Source organism: Propithecus coquereli, unplaced genomic scaffold (genome assembly GCF_000956105.1).
Source record: "Propithecus coquereli isolate 6110/MARCELLA unplaced genomic scaffold, Pcoq_1.0 Scaffold111, whole genome shotgun sequence".
Lineage (NCBI taxonomy): Eukaryota > Metazoa > Chordata > Mammalia > Primates > Indriidae > Propithecus > Propithecus coquereli.
Window position 1 is genome coordinate 7,450,190 of NW_012135081.1, and position 11,693 is coordinate 7,461,882.

An 11,693-nucleotide genomic window follows, 5' to 3' on the forward strand; every position below is an offset into this window, starting at 1 on the left:
AAAAAAAAAAAAAAATGAAGCATAAGGCCACCCTCCTGGCAGTGGCACTCGGGGCTCCTGTGTCTACCCCAGGGCTCGGTACAAAACCTGGGAGGGGGCCCCGCAGGAAGGGGACACTAGGACTGGACCAGTGCGCATACTGCAAAGAGATGGGGCATTAAAAATGAGTGCCCAGACTGAAAGACTGGCCTCCTCTCAAGATGAGGCCCTCCTCGGGGGTTCCAGATAAAACTTTAGACCCAGGACCTAATTGGCCTCACAGGCGTGAACTCCAAATAAGACCAACCGGGCTCCCTCAACCTCGGCCCCCAGGAGCCCATGGTCACTGTGGACGTGGAGGGCCGACCTATAACCTTCATGGTGGACACCGGGGCTGAGCACTCAGTGGTGACCACCCAGATCGCCCCTCTCACAGGGCAAGAGACAACCATAGTTGGATCCGCTGGAGACCAGGTAGTCAGGCATTTCTGCCAGCCCTGCTGCTGTCAGCTTGGGGGGACATCAGGTAACACACGAGTTTCTCTACCTCCCAGACTGTCCAGTTCCCTTGTTGGGATGGGACCTCCTGCACAAATTGGGGGCCCAAATCACTTTCCACCCCGAAGGTACAGCTGACCCCTCATTGTCAGCCCTGAAGACCATGATAATGGCAGTCACAGTTCCCAGAAAAATGAAATGGCAAATTTATTCTGGCCCCTGGGCCAAGCTTCATGGCAGAGATCACGCAGACTTTAACTGAGCATTAGGGGTCAAGTGAAAACTCCACACCTCATATAGACCCCAAAGTTCAGGGAAAGTAGAGCGCATGAACCGGACCCTTAAAAACACCCTTGCAAAGTTATTCCAAGAGACAGGGTTACCTTGGGTAGACTTACTTAGTCTAGCATTGCTTAAAGTCAGGTGCAATCCAAGGCCGACAGGATATTCACCCTTTGAAATCTTATACGGAAGGCCCCCTCCCATAATCAAGCAGCTTAAGGGAGACATCACTCAGATAGGGGAAAAGATCCTACACACTCAGCTTATTGCCCTATCCAAAACCCTGAGTCAGATTCATCACAATGTTCTAAAAAAGATCCCTATAACAATGGAACACCCAGTTCACTCACACCAGCCTGGAGATTCAGTCTGGGTTAAAGACTGAAAAAAAAACACTGCTAGAGCCCACCTGGACAGGCCCCCCACACTGTAGTCTTAATCACACCAGTTGCAGGAATAGCACCCTGGATTCATCACACAAAAATAAAAAGGCCACACCTGAGGGGAACCGGGACACCTGGACAGTACAACATGACCCAGAGGACCCACTGAGAATCCACCTCCGGCGTAGTGGCGGCCCAGCAACCGCGCCAGAGGTCACCCAAGCCGAATGACCGAGCCAGCCCATTACATCGCCATCGGCCTGTTTAGACTATTGACCTTACTACTGGGCATTGGACTTTACTCAGTGGCCCCAGAGGACTGGGGACCAGGGAAAAAATTGTTATTAGTCACTTTATATTGGGCTGTGGTGGGTTTCCTTTTCTGGTTACAATGTTGCTCCCCATTCTAATCCTTGTCTGTCTCCCACTTACAGTCATCAATAACTCTCTCCCTTGCCCTCCAAAATGTATCCAGGACGTCTAAAAATGTGATGATGTAGACGATTTTTACCCTCGTTACAGAGGCAAAGAGTTTCGGGTTTATACCAGTCTTAAGGGAGATTGTTACATAGACCCACAGATCTGTCCTGGTGGGGGGCGGGTAGAAGATATTGGACAGGTAACAGATTCCCTAATCACCCTCCAAAACCAACTAGACTCTTTGGCAGCAGTTACCCTCCAGAACAGGCGAGCTCTAGACCTCCTCACTGCAGAAAAGGGAGGGACCTGTATATTCCTAGGAAAAGAATATTGCTACTATGTAAACCAGTCCGGAATAGCGACAGCTAAGGTAAAAGAATTAAAAGAAAGAGTTCAGAGGAGAAATAGGGAACTAGAACAAACTTGGGGGCTCAATCTGGGCCAATGGACTTCATGGCTACTGCCCCTGGTAGGACCTTTAATGACTATTTTTCTCCTTGTCACTATAGGCCCGTGCCTACTAAGCGCAATTATAAAATTCATAGAAACAACAGTAACCTGAAAAACAACAGCCCATATAATGGCCTTACGAGGCTATTCCCCATTAAAGGATGATGCCCTATAATAGACACATGAGGATGAATGCCTCATGATATATATATAGGGGCATCAAAAGGGGGGAATGAAGTGGAAGATTGGAAAATTCCACTAAAGTGGAATTCTCAAAAATTCCACTACCAGGCTGGGCGTGGTGGCTCATGCCTGTAATCTCAGCACTCTGGGAGGCCAAGGCGGGCGGATTGTTTGAGCTCAGGAGTTCGAAACCAGCCTGAGCAAGAGCGAGACCCCGTCTCTACTAAAAATAGAAAGAAATTAATCGAACAACTAAAAATATATAGAAAAAAAATTAGCCGGGCATGGTGGCGCATGCCTGTAGTCCCAGCTACTTGGGAGGCTGAGGCAGGAGGATTGCTTGAGCCCAGGAATTTGAGGTTGCTGTGAGCTAGGCTGACGCCACGGCACTCTAGCCTGGGCAACACAGTGAGACTCTGTCTCAAAAAGAAAAAAAAATTCCACTACCAGACTTTCTCCCTTGCCATCCTTACCTGGGCACCCTCCTCCCCTGTGACCTTCCCCTCCCCACCGATAGCTGCCACCCTCATAAATCACCTGTAGCAATTAGTGCACCAGGCTGTAAAGTAGCTTAGGACTCTGCCTCACTAAAGTTAACCCTGTTGTAACCGTGCCCCTCCCCCTTAAGCAGAGTGTATAAAAGACTGCAATGCTCTGTCTGGTGCTCAGAATTTGGGGAGAGCAAAAACCCCTCTGGGCCCGCCGGCGTGAAGTATAAAAACCTGTTTTGCCAAAATCTCCGTGTGTCTCTCGGTCTATTCCCAGTCAGCCCTGCCGTAACAAGTGAGTGCTCCTGGATTCTGTAGAAGCACAGGTGTGTTCATGGCCCTAAGACATGCCTCCCCGGTTTTAGTATTTCAGATTGCAGGGAGGAGGGGTTGGGGTCCTTCTAGTACAGAAAGATTGGGGTGTGAGCAAGCCAAGTGCCCAGCGTCAGCCACCAGGAGAGACTCAGTGGCCGTGGGCGACCAGGGCACACTATTGTCCCTGATCCTGCTGTGTTTCTTCTGTCAGTAAAACCTTCCACCCAGTGCTGACTGCATGGCTCCATTTGTGACTCCAAACTAGGGTACAATGAGCAGAAGTGTTTAAAATCCCCCCTGAGATTAGTAATCCGTACACGGTGCTCTACTTTCCTGAGACTGGTAACATGAGAACAGTACTCTGCTGAGTAACCTCGAAACCCACACTGTCCAGTTCCACTTCTGGATCAGACAGTTTCTACTTGGGGCCCTCCTTGAGGGCAGAGGAACGTTTAATTAAACTCTTAGCCCTGGGGCCACTGCACTACCAGAACATGGAGAGGAGGGATGGCTGGCTAAATCCAGAAAAGCTGGGGTCACAAAGCCTGAGAGAGGCATCTGGAACAAGGGGCCTCTGAGGCTGTGATGAAATCAAACTCCTACAAAGAGCTCCCACAGAAGAACAGGAACAGGAGGACTCAGGCAGGGCCCTATCCCAGTGCAATACCTGAGGGAGTCCGAGAAGGCCTCTACAACGTACTTCAAGATGCTATAGCCCCCAGCTGAAAGACATCCTGCCCGCCATGCTGGAGACGTTGACCACGCGGCCCCTCGCCTTCCTCACTAAGGGCAGCAGGCTCAGAGTCACCTCAATCATCCCCAGCAGGTTCACGTCCAGTATGGTCGCAAAGTCTTGTTTCGTCAACCACTCATTGGGGGCCGAGGGCACAGAGATGCCAGCGTTATTCACCAGGCCCCAGAGTCCTGGGGACAGTGGGAAGATGAGAGAGCAACACTGAGTTGTGCCCGTGCAGTGTGGACACAGTTAGGGTTCAAGTTCACATCCAAATACAGTGACAGCAGTGTGGTGGATGCTGGAAGGGGGACTAGGAGAGACAAGTAACAGCATGGTGTCTGCAGGGTTAGGGAGCCGCACATGCTGCAGCTGTTGCAGGACACGACCCATGTCTCCTCCTCCTTTTACTCTTCTTGGCCCGGCCCACGGCCTCCTAGACAGCGGGCATTGACCCCACACTCGATGATGGCAGGAGCTGGTGTTGGAGAAACATTGTGCATCCATTAGTCTGGAAACACGGACATTGAAGTTTGGTTATTTACACATTAATGTGGTCCTTGCAGACAAGATGCACATTCACCTAAACTTTGAGATTTTCTGGAAAGCTCATACAGTGAGTGCTCAACATCTATCTATTAATGGGAAATGGGAGACAGGGACAGGGAGAGTAAGGAAGATAGGGGAGAGAAGAAGAGAAAAAGACAAAAGAAAAAGTAGACAACACTAGAAACTGGGTAGAGTTAGGTTGGGAAGGACAGACCTGAAACCCTACATTTGGGAGAACGTGGAAAACAATCCTGTATTTGGCCTCTGGGGACTGGCCTGTGAAGATCCTGAATCAATATTGAACAACATTCCTACAGGAAGTTCTTGGGAGACAGTGTAACTCTGACACTCAGGCTAGAGAGCCATGGTGTCAGCCTAGTTTACAGCAACCTCAAACTCCTGGGCTCAAGGAATCCTCCTACCTCAGCCTCCCAAGTAGCTGGGACTACAGGCACACACCACCATGCCTGCCTAATATTTTCAATTTTTAGTAGAGATGCAGTCTCACTTTTGCTCGGTTGGTCTCCAACTCTTGAGCTATAGTGATGCTCCCACCCTGGCTTCCCACAATGCTAGGATTACAGGCGTCAGCCACCATGCCCGGCCCTAAATACTTGCATTTTAAAAAGCTTTTTCATTATGTTGAAAAATGTTCATCTTTTTCTGAGAGAATACAATGTGATACAAACTGTGATCGAAATATAATTCTAATTACGTCAACATGTAAAACATACTTATGTCTAGATAATGATTTGAGGATGACTTTTCCTTCTATCTTTATACTTTTCAGTATTTTCCACAATGATCATGTTCTATTAATACATTTATTCTTAAATCAAAGAAATCCACATCCTTTTCATCCCCCATAACAAGACAAAGTAGTGCTGTGAAAAGAAGGAAAGGAAAACAACACCTTCCTAGATCTGCCTTTTTACACCAGTCCTCAACTCGTGTCCTCTGAACATGGGGACGGTCTTAACTCTCCAAGGACCAGGGTGGCCCAGGTAAGGACAAGCTGAAGCGCTGAGAACATGAGCCTGGCTCTGGCACAGAGCGCCCCCCATGCACGCCCCCAGCCCAGGGGAGGCCTGATGGGTGAGGAATACTAGACAGCTAGGAGTGCTTGAACCTGGGAACACTCCGGGCATCTCCCCAGGAACAGGACAGGAGGTGTCCCCTTAACACAGAAGGAAGCACAAACAGTCCTCTGTCCCCCACACATTCTTTCACCCACTGGGTGGCTGCAGAGATGCTGTCTGTCTTGGTGATGTCCAGAGTCACCGTCTCCAGCCTGTCTGACGCCTGGGCCCTCAGCTCCTCGGCCGCCTTCTCTGTCCTACACGCAGCCAGCACCCTCAAGCCGCGCATGTCCAGCTGTCTGGCCAGCAGGTTCCCGAAGCCAGAGCCACAGCCCGTGATGAAGACGTACTTGTCTCGGAGGTGGCTCACCACCCGCCTCTCCCGGTACCAGCGAAGAAGGTAGTACAGGCCCACGAGGGCCACCAGATACAGCCACATGGCTTTGGGGGGACAGACACAGACAGGCTGGGGTGAAAGGAGAATGTGGACAGTGTTCAGACAGGAGAACTTAAGAACACACAGGCTGTGGTAGGCAGCTAAGCCTCCCAGTGCTCTGGAAACGAGTCCTCAAGTTTCTTCCTCCTGATGTACTCATTTCATTTTAAACAGATGCCATTGGATTCCCAAAGAATGCCTTGACATGAAGACGCTTCTCCGAGCCACCTTCTCCTGATCTCCCACGCCTCACAGATCGCCTCAACCCAGCTGTCATCCCCAGCACACACAGTGGACCCCTGCTGTCCTGCGTCTTATCATTCAGAACTTCTCACCTTTTTCCTGTTCAGGTCCTGAGCCGCTGAATCTTCTGACGAAGAAGATACAGTTTGAATCAAGACACAGGTGGGTTCACAGCTCAGCTCTGCTACCAGCTGGCTGAGTGGCCTTGGGCAGCTTGCTCACCCCTCAGAGCCTAGGTGTCCTTACCCGGCTCAGCACCCAGAATCACTCTCAGAAAGCTAAGTCACTGTCGGTCTCCAGGAGGACAAAGAAAAGGCAAAAAGAGTGGACAGGAATAGGTCCCCTCCTGCTAGAATAGTTTTTGGTGGCAGAAAGTGGTACGGGATCCTAAAGGGGCAGTCATATCTCAGAGGCAAAGGAAAGAGAAAGGGAAAATGAAGGCTAGGAACCCCCAGGAAAGAAACTCCCAGGGTTGCTGAGAGGGAGGAAGGGAATGATTCACACAAAGCAGGTGTCACAGAGTTTACAGCCCACCTCCTGCACACTCCCTTCCCCAGCCTTGGGTGCTGGGTACACTGCCCTCTGCCCTCCTGCTCTGGGCCCTCCCCTGCCGGGCCGCACATCTGAAATCTGGACCCCTCAGACAGTGAGAATCTAAAAGCCAAAGATTCAGTTGAATAAGGACAATAGGGATGGTATGTCCCAAACCTCACCCAAAAATGGAAGGCTGTAAACTCTAATAACTGGAAAGGCATTAGTTCAGTTTACATGAGGATGTTGATGGATAGGAGGTAGCTTCCCCTCAGAAGACTGAAAACAGGGCTAGAGCCTGGACCTCATACCTACCGTCCTTGGAGGGGTTGTCAGGGTGACCTCGAGAATACCAGTTCATAACAGGCGAGTGGGATGCAGAGGGGCAGGGAGGTAGGGGAATGGAGTAGGGACAGAAGCAGCCATGGTTTCACTGCACTGGCCTTCTCCCCTACTGTCCATGTTTACCCAAAATTCTGTCCCCTAATTAAAGGAAGAAGAGAAGACTGCCTGGAAGCGGCAAGGAGAGGTTTCCTGCAGAAACCAGAGGCTAGAGAAAGGCCGCGCGCCCCCTGGTGGTTAATCTTCAGCACTGCAGTCTAGGCGTGGGTGTTGCCCGGGGACCATCCATGGACCCAGCTCATCCCCACAGTGGCCACTTTCTCCAGTGTCAGGGCGCCTCCCCGTGGCCTCGTACGTGGGTCCCCCAAGAAGGAAGGAAACAGCAAGACTGTTGGCTGATAAGGGGTTGGATTAAGCGTTAATTACACAAACCTGTTTCTAGCCCTATAGCACACACAGCACCCACCCTTCTAAGCCCAGGACAGGAACCCATAACTAAAAAAGGCACCCCTTCCTTGCAGGAGTCAAAGATCTGGAAAGCAGAAGGAGGACTAGAGGTGGGAAGTCACTGACCCTCTGCTCCTCAGAAAGGGCACTCTCCTCAGGATCAGGCTCCTGTCCCATGTACTGGAAGAGGCTCCCTCCCCAGGAAAGAGGCCTGGGAGGGGGTGGAGCATGCTGAGGCCAGGGTACATTGCACTTCTTTGTCAATGGGTCCTTCTCCCACCATGGCAAGACCCTTGAGTTGTGACACCACGTGGAGCCCTCTAGCATGCATCATGGTTTGTGTCCATCAGGAGGTGCTAGCAGAAATCAGAGACCTAACCAATCCAGGTCCCTGACATTCTTGGAGAGGACTCTGGAGGTGAGCCCAAACCTCTTGAAAATGGTTCAATAATCATTGTCCTTTTTGGAGAAGAATAAGGATAGAAATCCAGAAGCTCCAGTTTAAGCCTGAGCAATGGTTTCACTTTAATGAAGCAACATGGATGGTGCCTTAAGTGTGCTGAACTGTAGAGCTTAGGTGGACCCCAAGCCCCTTGAGGGCAGGGACTGAGTCTCACCATTTTGTATTTCCATTCCCAGCCGGTGCTAGCATCTGGCAGAGGTGAATGAATATCAAAGTAGATGACATTGCAACATCTGGCATCACTTTCCATTTTCATCTGCATTTCTCACATTGTCCGACAATATGAGATTTCACAAAGCCTCCATTTTTCTCATCTTTGTAATGAAGGAGAAGAATCAAGATGACGTCAGCAAGTCCTCCCAACTCTAACTTTTGGGGAGTCTAAGAATCTTGTCTTTATCAAAACAGTGAAAATTTAGGAAGTTGAGGCCTGGAGAAGCACAGGAGAATTTCTGTCCTGCATACATCAGGTGTTCAACAAAAGTTAACAGACCTAAGAAATATGGAATCAGCAAGGGACTGTCACCACATGTCCGCAGAGAGGCCGGGGGTTGTGGGGATCATGGAGGAATCTGAGGGAGCAGCAGAAGCCAGGGGAGGGACAGGAGACTGAAGAGAGGGGAAGAGTGGAGACATGCGGGGTTGCTGGCCGTGTGGGGGCAGGGGACATATCTGGGGCCCTCCCAGTCTCTTATCAGTCTTTCCAAGCTTCCTGCTCCTTAGACAATGTTGTACCCTCCCTTCCCCGACTCTTGGGAAATCACAGAAAGCAAACAGTTGTCCTTCATCTTGTGGAAGGATGGAGGTGGGAAACAAAGATATTCACCTTCCCCTTTTCAAACCCCTCCCTAGATGGTCCCACGTATTCCTCAGGTTCCATGAAGGAGATGCCTCCCTCACTGAGGGAATTTCCCAGAATTCCCAGGGCTGAGTGGCCTCCACAGAAGTGGATGCTCAACCTTTCTTTTTCATCCTGGAACTGGTCCATGAGAAGCTCTTCAAGGGTGGCCTTGTTTAACCTTTTTGCACATGGTGGATCCCTTTGAGAAGCTAAAGAAGGCTCTAAGCCTCCATAAAAATGCACATAACACAACAATCAAAATTTTGTATCTACTTTTCAGGAAGTTCACATCTAAAGCCATTAGGTGTAAGAAATTCAGGTCAAGAATCCTTATAATATGAGTTTATTGAATTACTAGCAGTGTGACTTGGGCAGGTTATTTAATCTTTCTGTGCCTCAGTTTCCTTGCCTAGTATAAAACCCACCTTGTTAAATTGTTATAAGGATTAAATGAGGTAATACATGTAAAGAAAGCCCCTTTCAACCATGTCTGGCAAATAGTGAGTATTTGATAAATGTTAGCTGTTACTATTACTACATCTCTTCTGTGGTCATTCGTAGTGGTATTTGGGAATGTTCTCACCTTTCTATGTAAGAAACACAACCCCAAACAACTAAATATAATAAAAGAGGAAGCTGATGTTGATCTAATTCAGAGAGAAAAATGCTAGAGGTGGTGGGACTAGAGAGGTCTCTAAGTATTAATTCCACAAGAAGGAATCTCTTTTTCCTTATCCTTAAGAAGTGGAAAGAAGGCATCATGCTAGTGTCAAGTACTTTACATATATTGTCTCATGTATCCCATATAATAACCTTTTGAGGCAAGTAGCATTATCCTCATTTTACATGTAAGGAAATAGAGACTCAGAAAAGTTAAGTGACTTGCCCAAGGTCACACAGCTACTGAGTGGTAGAACAGGGTGTCAAAGATCCCAAAATTGGTGTTATCTCCCCCGTGTCTTGTGAAGGGTAGGGAGCAGGGAGGAGCTGAGCAGAGATAGCCAAGGACAGGGCAGCAGGCCCCATCCTGAGGAGCCCGGGGAGCTCCTGTCTGGTGCTGCAGAGCAGACAGGCTGCCTTTCAGGCTTGGGGAAGCCATGGCAGGAGGGCAGAGCCATGTCCACGGCCAGACTTGGCTTCATTCAATGACATTCTGGAAGTTCGTGCTGGGGATGGGAGTGCGATCACTGCCACACTCCTCAGCCTGACCTTTCCTCCACGCACCTGCCCTGCCCCTTCCTCCAGAGCCCAGGCTCCCCCCTGGCAAGCTGCCTGCCTTTATCTGTGCCTCTTAATACCTCGTCCTCCCTGGTACCTTCCTTCCTTTCTGATTGTTGATCACAATGTCTTGTCTACACTTTGGGGCAAAAAAATGGAGGGGAGGGGGAGGAGAAAGAAAAAGTAAATTTCCAGGAATTGTTTTGCTGCTGTTGCTTAGAGCAAAGCTGCTTGCCCTCCTTCTGTCCAGATTGGCAAGAAGCCCGGCCTCCTGTCCCTCCCTCTTTCCCTTCCACCCAGTCTCTCTCTTTCCAGCTCTCTCCGACCCCAAAAAAACTCCGCATGAAAACTGCAGAGCTATCACTTACTTCTTCCTGAGGGAGCGGCTTTCCCTCCGAGCCTCTGCCATAGGACTCACCATCCCTTCCTCTTGCTGCAAGTATGCAGCAAGTAGGGAGTAGGTGGGGCTGGTAAGTGGACATGAGGCTGCAGTGGGTATGTCTCCATGTTCAGGGAGATTCAGAGACCCAGGGGACATGAGCCACTAAAATGCAACCTTGAGAGGAACAGAAATGGCCATGGGTGTTGATATGTCATAACAATTTGTAATCCCAATGTCTCAAAATGGAGTCCCTCATGTCAAGTAGCACTGAGCCCACAGTGAAGTTGTTTGCCCTCCCAAAGCAATAAACATATATGTAATGGACTAAGGTGATAAGATAACACTTGCTGTCACCTAGTAATGAGAATAAGACCCATCTGGGAGGATCATAAAAGCAGCCCGGACCCAGCCTTGTTCAAGGTGTCTTCAGAGGTTCTGCTTATGAGAACTCCGAGGCTCTCCCTGTTTTGGTATCTGCAGCTATCCCCCTGCTGACAGGCAGGTAAGTTGGTCTCCCGAGCCATCCTCCTTTAATTATCACCTGTGTGTGGAATATTAATTGCATGATTGGTGGTGTGTGAAGGCCTAGCAATAAACCATGAGTTCTAGCTTATACAATTGGCTATTGAGTCATTGTTAGCTCACCTAGGCAGCTTGGCCCTAATTAACATATCAATTGGCATAGCCAGTAGCAAGTGTGGTCCATGTGGAGAACAGAAACCAGAACAAGGGTCTTCCTTGAAGGGTGCTTGGTCTAGGAGAGGCTTCATCTGCATGGGTCAAAGGCTTGGAGAGGGAAGCGAAAACTCTCAGAAGGCTCTTTACTGGAAAAAGATATCAATGGGATAGAAACTAAGATCCTAAAGAGAGACAGCAAAACTGAAAATTGTGAACATTGCCATGGTTCGCCATAATAGATTCTTGACCTAGGAGTGGTCTAATATGTGAGTGGAGGGCTTAAGAAAACTGCAAAATTAAAAATATCCCCTCCCACTGAGATGGATAGTGGTGATGGTTGCAAACAATGTGCATGTACTTAATGCCACTGAGCTGTGCACATAAAAATGGTTAAGACAGCGTGCTGGCGCGCACCTGCAGTCCCAGCTACTCGGGAGGCTCAGGCAGGAGGATCACTTGAGCCCAGGAGCTTGAGGTTGCCGTGAGCTAGGCTGACACCACCGCACTTCAGCCTGGGTGACAGAGTAAGACCCTGTCTCAAAAAAAAAAAAAAAAAAAGTGGCTAAGACAGTAAATGTCATGTTATGCATATTTTACCACAATAAAAAAATCAATGAGCAAACACACACACACAAATCCCTTCCTTGAGTGGATAAACAAAATGTGATATAATGAAATATTACTCAGCCATGAAAAGGAATGAAGTACAAATACATGTTACAATGTGGATGTACCTTGAAAACATTATGCTAA

The 11,693-nt window shown here is 49.1% G+C and overlaps 1 pseudogene; it reads right to left on the reverse strand.

The window, feature by feature from the left end:
- Positions 1-5,798, reverse strand: part of LOC105817814 — a 35,375-nt pseudogene extending 29,577 nt beyond the window's left edge.
- Positions 5,799-11,693: the final 5,895 nt, after the last annotated feature.